This window comes from Mesoplodon mirus, assembly GCF_964341445.2.
Source record: "Mesoplodon mirus genome assembly, chromosome: 3".
Lineage (NCBI taxonomy): Eukaryota > Metazoa > Chordata > Mammalia > Artiodactyla > Ziphiidae > Mesoplodon > Mesoplodon mirus.
Window position 1 is genome coordinate 165,959,355 of NC_138978.1, and position 9,165 is coordinate 165,968,519.

The window sequence follows — 9,165 nt, forward strand, 5'->3', positions numbered from 1 at the left end:
AAGAATCCAGGAATATGCAATTGTTAAAATCTTCCCAGATGATGCTAGTACAGTCAGCCCAGCCATGGTTCCCAAACTGACAATTGGGCCAACAGATCAACTGAAATAAAAAGTGCCCTTGAAGTGAGAGTTAAGGGCCTTGCTGGCTTTGCAGTATACCCACGAGAACACATCTTGAGCAACCATAGTGGTAGGAGGGAGTTCTTGAGCCTAAGCACAAGAGTGGGACAGGTAAATCTTCAAATAGGAGGACGCATGCCTAGAGCCCCACTTACGGCCATGCATGTAGGAGCACTAGCTCACTGGCTCGGGGTGCCTAAGACAGCACTCTGCTTATGGCTCTGCTTCCATGTGGTCTGAAGGCACCCAAGGTACCAAGCATCTATCTGTTTTGAACCACTCCAGGGTCCCTGAATCTCACACATTAGTTTTGGCAAACTTTAAGGATGCTTTGGTTTCCAGGAGTTCTTTGCCAGGCACCATATTTTGTCCAACAAGAGTTACTGGAAGAAGTCAGCACAAGGACTTGGACAAGGATTAAGGCTTTAGGGCAGGGGAACACTTCCTTATCTTTCCTGTAAACAAGATCTCTAAAGGTCCTTGTTACCAAAGGCAAGAGTAGAGTGAACTCCTTCCAAAGGCTAGTGTTCAGATAATTCTGAAAGGTCTGAATCTCAGGTGTGGATGAGGAATAGAATTTTCTACCGGAAGTCTATTCTCCCCAAGGTAGAGAAGTATTTCTTTTCCCCATGCATTAAGTTCTATATGCCTGGAAAGTCTGCAAATGGAAAGGAGAGGAGGACTATTCCATCCTGAAGAGTAACACAGATGCTCATTCTGGCTAGCATGGGCACAGAAGCCACGTGGTGCCAGTAAATTTTCCCCACACTGGCATCCAGAATGCACAGGACTATTCCATTAAAAACAGTCACTGAAATTCATCTGAACCACCAAATTTCTGATTTCCAGTTCTTGTCTTCCATATCTAACTGGCTGCTCTGGTTTCTAACTTGTTGTTGCCAGTGGAATGAGAATCTCTGATACTTCCCTGCCACAGCTATAAGAGACTACTCATTAACACCCTGATACCCATCCCAAATGCCACTTTGGGGATCTCCTCAGACAAAGCCAATGGCCTCCATACTCTCTTGCTACTGACCTGGCCCACTCAGACTCCATCTTTGTCACATCCCATCACAATAAAGCATGTCACCTGGAGGCCAGATTGCTGGTTTTAGGAAACAATGACAGTCACCATCTGCTTTCCTTATTATGGTGGGGACGTGGGCTTCAGCTCTTAGATTCTCAGAACCATGAGTATGGCAGAGAACAAATGATATTCAGTCAACAAACAAGCACTGGGAATCCCCTGTGTGCTGGCACCGTTCTAGGTGTTGGGACGCAGGGAATAAGACGGGCAAGTTGCTTGCTCTCAAGGAACATACGTTATAGACATGAGACACACGTGTTTGCTGATATTTTTTGAACCACATTTCACATCAAGAAGGGACTCAGATGTTGGCAAGACTGAGATGAGGCCTTCTTGAGAATGTGTTTTCAATATTTTCCCTTCTCTAACTCTTTTAAAAGGATACTGGCCTGGTCATCAGAAAAGATATTAGGGTAGATGAGAAATGATTAAAACTTTATGAAACAGTCTTTGCTCTGAAACTTACTAAAGCCTTTTAAAGTCACAGCACCAAATAAGTACAGTAACTCAGAAAATCCAGTACCTTACTAATATTGGAAAATTGCACCCTCTGCAAGCCCAGCAATTACGCTTGGTTTCTGTTTCCCATTTCCATTATAGGTACCAGTTAGATGTCTCAAGATAGATAATTCAGCTACTTCTCTTTTAACGTTTTACCATCCCAATTTTTCAGACTTTCCAAATTAAGTGAACAAATGGCCATGACTCTTTCCTTCCTCCTAAAAACACTTCCCACTCCCATCCTCCAAAAAACAAAGTAAAAGAACACACCAAAATTGCTAATCTCTATTAAAAGGAATATAAGATGTTGAGTTATTTTCTTGGCCCAGCCAAGACATTGCCAGATGACCTTTTTCAATCATTTAACTTGTCTGGTGAGATTTTTAGAAGGTAAATTTGTCTGGCAATTTTTTTCCCAGTTCCCATCCTGGAAAGTCCATAATGACAGGAACTTCTCTAGCCAGGGCTATTCCTGGGTATCAGGAGGACAAAGTGACAGTACACAGGGTTCTTGCTGCTTACTAAAAGAGGCAACCATCTCTCCCCAGTGTATACTTTCCTTCTGTAAGGATGCACTGAGGCCAGTAACAACTGATGCTGGGCCAAGAGTGGAGAATCCAGGCTTTTCATTTTCAGTAACACTCCATTAAAAACTCTTCACCTGTACTAGGCGTTTCATTATTTGTGAGCCAAGTTATACATACACACACACACACACACACACACACAAAATAATTCAGTCAACAAATATTTATTGAGCACCTACTCTGTGCCAGCCAAGTTAATGACAGTGTGGCTTTCTCAGCACAGGAAGCCTATTGCACATGCTTTAAATGAGCCACATACCCCAGGAACAGTTTTATAGCACAGAATTTATGTACTTTATTTACCATGTAAATTCATTCTATTTTCATTTTCAACAGAGAAAATATGGAAATACAGAAAAGTAGAATAAAAAGAAATTTTTCTTAAGACCACCAACCAAAGATGACTACTGCATTTACATTTGGGTTATTTTCTTTCCATTTTTTTTCTGTACTGAGCTTCTATTGCAGTTGTTTAACATAGATGTGCTTGTACTGCAAATATAATTTTCTATCTTGCTTGTTTTACCCTCTTATTGATACAACATATGATTTTTTCCAAGTGCAAAATCTTGAGGCTTGGAAAAGGATTCTAAGAAGATGGTGGAGTAGGAAGCACCAGGAACCTGTCTCCTGACCTAGACAATAATTGCACTGACAGAATCTGTCTGATATAACCATTTTGGAACTTTGGAGTCTATTGAGGATTGCAACTTCCAGGGGAAGGTTTGGATGGTAAATTGTGGTTAATTTTGGTCAATTTCAGCTTTTCAAACAGTCGCAACTATCCATCCTGCACCCTTAGCCCCGTGTCAGGCAACTGTGCATGTGTTTCTCTGCACACAGTTTGCACAAGTCAGGGTGGGCAATAAAAACCCTCTCCTTGAAATATCAGGGATCTGTGCTCTGGTCTCTGATAGCTGCTTATAATCATTGAGATGTAGACAAAGAAATGGGCAGCCATTTTTGTACTTCCCCTCTTTGTGACTAGTCCCTCCCCACTGGCTGAAGTGACTTCCAGAAGATTTAAAGGGCTAGTGCTCTTTTATTTCTTCTCTTCATTTTTTTTCTTTTTCCCCTTTTGGGAGCCAGACATTAAAGACTAGGATATTCAAAAGCAACTGCATATATAGAAAAATTAGAAAAGGACCATGCACACCCAGGGAAATGTGCAGGCTCAGAAAAAACCTGAGAAGACTCTAAGTTTACACCTCAGGATTATCCTTGGCACAAAGACAGTGTACAACAATTTAAAAATCAAAAACAATAAACAAAAACTACAGCAGAAAAGCAAACTCTAGGGAAGGAGAATCTGATCTCCAGAGTAACCACATTATTAGATTTAAATGTTTAGTTTTCAACACACACAAAAAAAATCACAAGGTATACAAAAAATGGGAAAGTATGGTCCATTCAAAGGGAAATTTAATAAATCAACAGAAACAGTCCCTGAAAAAGACCTGATCTACTAACAAAGACTTTAAAACAACTGCTTAAAGAAAAATCAGAGACCTAAAGGAATATGTAGAGGAAGTCAAGAAATGGTGTATCAACAAAATAGAAATATCAATAAAGATATAGAAAACATAAAAAAGAAACCAAAAAGTAATTCTGGACCTAAAAAGTACAGTAACTGAAATTAAAAATTCACTAGAGGGACTCAAAAACATATTTGAGCATGTGGAAGAAAGAATCAATGAACTTAAAGACTGGACAATGGAAATGATTAAGTCTGAGGAATAGAAAGAAAAAAGATTTTAAAAAATTAACAGAGCCTAAGAAGCTTGTGGGACACCATCAAATGAACAAACATATGCATTGTGAGAAGCCCAGAAGGTGAAGAGAGACAGCAGGGGTCAGAGAGAATATTTGAAGAAATAATGGCTGAAAACGTCCTAAATTTGATGAGACATTAATATAAACATCAAAAAAACTCAACAAACTACAAGGAAGGTGAACTCTAAGAGACCCACACAGAGACACTTTAGAATAAAACATTTAAAAGACAAAGACAAAGAAAGACTCCTGAAATCAGCAAGAGAGAAGTGACACTTCCTATGCAAGACAGCCTCAATAAGATTATCAACAGATTTCTCTCAGAAACTTTGAAGGCCAGAGAGCTCCAAAAAAGAAAAAAAAAAAAAAACCTGTCAATTAAAAATCCTATATCCAGGGCTTCCCTGGTGGCGCAGTGGTTGGGAGTCCGCCTGCCGGTGCAGGGGACACGGGTTCATGCCCCGGTTCGGGAAGATCCCACATGCCGTGGAGTGGCTGGGCCTGTGAGCCATGGCTGCTGAGCCTGTGCGTCCAGAGCCTGCGTGTCTGGAGCCTGTGCTCCGCAATGGGAGAGGCCACAACAGTGAGAGGCCCGCATAACGAAAAAAAAAAATCCTATATCCAGAAAACTGTCGTTTAAAAGTAAAGGAGAAACTAAGACATCCCCAGATAAACAAAGCTGAGGGATGTTGTGACTACTAGACTTGCCCTGAAAGAAATGCTCAAGGGAATATTGCAAGGTTAAATGAAAGGACAGTAGACAAAGCCATATAAAGAAATAAATATGTTAATAAAGGTAAACAGATGGACAATTATAAAAGTTAATATTATTGTAACAATCATTTAGAACCCCACTTTTCTAAATATGACTTACAAGAGTATTACATTTTTTAAAAAACAATTAGTCCAAAAGCTAGTATAATTGTAAATATTAGTTTGTAACTACACACTTTGTTTTTTAGATAATTTAAGAAACTAATACACTTAAAATAATTATTGGTTTATATTTTGGGGCAATGTATAACAACGTGATTTTGTGATATCAACAACTGAAAGGGATGGAGACAGAGATGTTAAAGGAGTCGAGATTTTGCATGTTACTGAAGTTAAGCCAGTATAAATTCAAATTATATTGTTATAATTTTAGGATGTTAAATGTTATTACCAGGATAATCACAAAGAAAATACCTATAGAATATACACAAAAGCAAATGAGGAAGACACTTAAATATCTCACTATATACTGTGGATCCATATAAGAATGTAAAAATCTATCTAGGGATATTTTTTAAGCCATTTGTTCTTCACTGGGATTATACTTCTATCATGATAGTATTGATCAAATAATAATGATTATACCTTTACTAAGGTTATTAATTATATTGTGTCAGAAGCTATCACCTTACCTATATAATTTTATTAAATCATCAAAGCTATTTTTTATGTATTTTTAAAAATTCTTTGGCCATACTGCATGGTATATGGGATCTTAGTTCCCCAACCAGGGATCAAACCCACACCCCCTGCACTGGAAGTGTGGAGTCTTAACCACTGGACCACCAGAGAAGTCCCCATCAAAACTATTTTTTGAAATTAGTGGTGTTTCATCCTCACTTCACAGATTTTTTTTAAAACTGCAGCTTAGAAAGTTTAAATGATAATCACATACATTTAGCAAAGAATGAAACAAGAATTGGAACCCAAACTATTTTTTGAGGTGTAGTTGATCTACAATATTGTGTTGGTTTCAGGTGTACAGCCCAGTGATTCAGTTATATTTTTTTCAGTCTTTTCCATTATAGGTTATTTCAAGATATTGAATATGGTTCCCTGTGTTATACAGTAAATCCTTGTTTTTACCTGTTTTATATATAGTAGTGTGTATGTGTTAATCCCATACTACTAATTTATCCTCCCCTTCCTCCTTCCCCTTTGGTAACCATAAGTTTGTTTTCTACGTCTGTGAGTCTGTTTCTATTTTGTAAATAAATTCATTTGTATTAAAAAATAGTCTCACTATAAAAAGTCAACTAAACACAAAAGACAGTAATGCAGGAAATGAGGGACAAAAAAGCTATAAGGCATATTTAGAATAAATACTAAAATGACAGAAGTAAGTACATCCTTATCAGTAATTACTTAAATGTAAATAGATTAAACTCTCTAACAAAAAGACAGAGGTTGGCAGAATGGATTTAAAAATACGATCCAACTATATGCTGCCTACAAGAGACTCATGTTAGATCCAAAGCCACAAAGAGACTGAAAGTGAACAGATGGAAAAAGATGTTTCATGCAAATAGTAACCAAAAGAGAACAGAGGTGGCTATACTAATATCAGACAAAATAGACTTTAAATTGTTTTTAAAGTTACAAGAGACAAAACAGTGCATTATATATTAATAAAAGGTTCAACAAAGCAAGAAGATATAATAATTGTAAACAGGTATGCACCTAATGACCATAAAAATATAGGAAGCAAAACTGACAGAACTGAAGGGAGAAATAGTTTTATAATAACAGTTGTATATTTCAATATCCCATTCTCAATAATGAATAGAACAACCAGACAGAAGGTAAGTAAGGAAATAGAGGACTTAAACAACACAGTTAACCAACTAAATGTAATAGATATATACAGAACATTCTACTGAAAACAACAGCATACACATTCTTCTCAAGTGTACATGGGGCATTTGCCAGGATAGACCATATGTTAGGCCACAAATTAAGCCTTAATAGATTTTAAAAGATAGATGTCAAACAAAGTATCTTCTCTGACCACAACAAGATGAAGTTTGAAATCAATAACAGAAGTAAAACTAGTAAATTTGTAAATCTTTGGAAACCAAATAGCACACTCTTAAATAACACGTGAATCAAAGAAAAAATCACAAGGAACTTAGAAAATCTTACAGATGAATGAAAATGAAAACACAACATACCAAAATTTATGTGACACAGCAAAAGCAGTACTAAGGGGAAATTTATAGTTATAAATGCTTACATTAAAAAACAAAAGAGATCTCAAATCAGCAACTGCAATTTACAACTTAAAGAACTAATAAAAGAACAAACTAAACCCAAAGCTAGCAGAAGGAAGGAAATAATAGAGACTAGAGCAGAGATCAACAAAACAGAGAACAGAAAAATAATAGAGAAAAACAATGAAACCAAAACTGGTTCTTTGAAAAGATCAACACAATTGACAAAACTTTACCAAATGGACTAAGGAAAAAAAAGAGGAGATATTCAAATTGCTAAAATCAGAAATGAAAGTGGGAAGATTACTACCAATTCTACAGAAATAAAAAAGATTGTACAAGAATACTATGATCAATTATACACCAACAAATTGGATAACCTAGATGAAATGGATGAACTCCTAGAAACATAAAACCTATGAAGACTAAATCATGAAGAAACAGAAAACCTTAATAGACCTATTCCTAATAAGGATTTTAAATTAGTAATCAAAATTCTCCCAGAAAAGAAAAGCCCTGGACCTGATGTCTTCACTGATGAATTCTGCCAAATGTTTAAAGAACTAACATCAATCTCTCTCAAACTTTTCCAAAAACTTTAAGACAAGTGGACACTTTTTAACTCATTCTATGAAGCCAGCATTACCCTGATACCAAAGCCAGACAAAGACACTACAAGAAAAGAAAACTACACACCAATATCTCTTACCAACAATGATGCAAAAATCCTCCACAAAATACCAGCAACCGAATTCATCAGCATGTTAAAGGATTATACACCATGACCAAATGAGATTTGTTCCTGGAATACAAGGATGATTCAACATACATAAACTGATTAATGTAATACACCACATCAACAGAATGCAGGGGGGGGAAATCACATGAGCATCTCAACTGATGCAGCCAAAGCATCTGACAAAATTCAGCACCCTTTCATGATAAAAAACACTCAAAACATAGGAATACATGAAAACTACCTCATCACAATAAAAGCCACATATGAAAAATCCACAGTAAACATCATACTCAATGGTAAAACACTGAAAGCATTTCCTCTAAAATCAAGAACAAGGCAAAGATGCCTGCTTTCACCACTTTTATTCAACATAGTACTGAAAGTTCTAGCCAGAACAATTAGGAAGAAAAAGAAATAAAAGGCATCCAAACCAGAAAGGAAGAAGTAAAATTATCTCCATTTGCAGATAACGTGATCTTACATGTAGAAAGCTCTAAAGCTTTCACACACCACAAAAAAAACCCTGCTAGAACTAATAACTTAATTCAATAAAGTAGCAGGAGCAAAGTCAACTCATAAAAATCAGTTGCATTTCTATACATGAAGGATAAACAATCTGAAAAAGAAATTACAAAAACAATTCTATTCACAGTAGCATCAAAAAGGACAAAATACTTAGGAATTGCCTAAACCAAGGAGGTAAAAGGGTTGTACAATGACAAAACATTGCTGAAAGAAATTTTAAAGGACATAAATAAATGGAAACATATCCCATGTTCATACTTTGAAAGACTTTATATTGTTCAAATGTCAATATGACCCGAAGCAAGATACAGATTCAATGTAATCCCTATCAAAATCCCAAAGATATTCTTTTGCAAAAAGAGAAAAACTCATCCTAAAATTCATTTGGAATCTTAGGGGACCAAGAATACAAGAACAATCTTGAAAAGGAATAACGAAACTGAAGGACCCACACTTCCTAATTTTAAAACTTACTACCAAGCTACAGTAATCAAAACAATGTGGTACTGGCATAAAAACAGACATATACAACAATGGATAGAAGGGAGCCCAGAAATAAAACCTTGCATATATGGCCAAATGATTTTTGACAGGGTAACCAACATCATTCAATGAGGAAAGGACAGTCTTTTCAACAAATGATCTTGGGAAAACTAGATATCTACATGCAAAAAAATGAATTAGATCCTTAGCTAAGACCATATACAAAAATTAACCCAAAGTGGATCAAAGACATATTATAAGTGCTAAAACTATAAAATCCTTAGGAAAAAAAATAGGACAAAAACTTCATGACATTGGATTTGACAATGATTTCTTGAATATGACTTGAAAGGCACAAGCAGC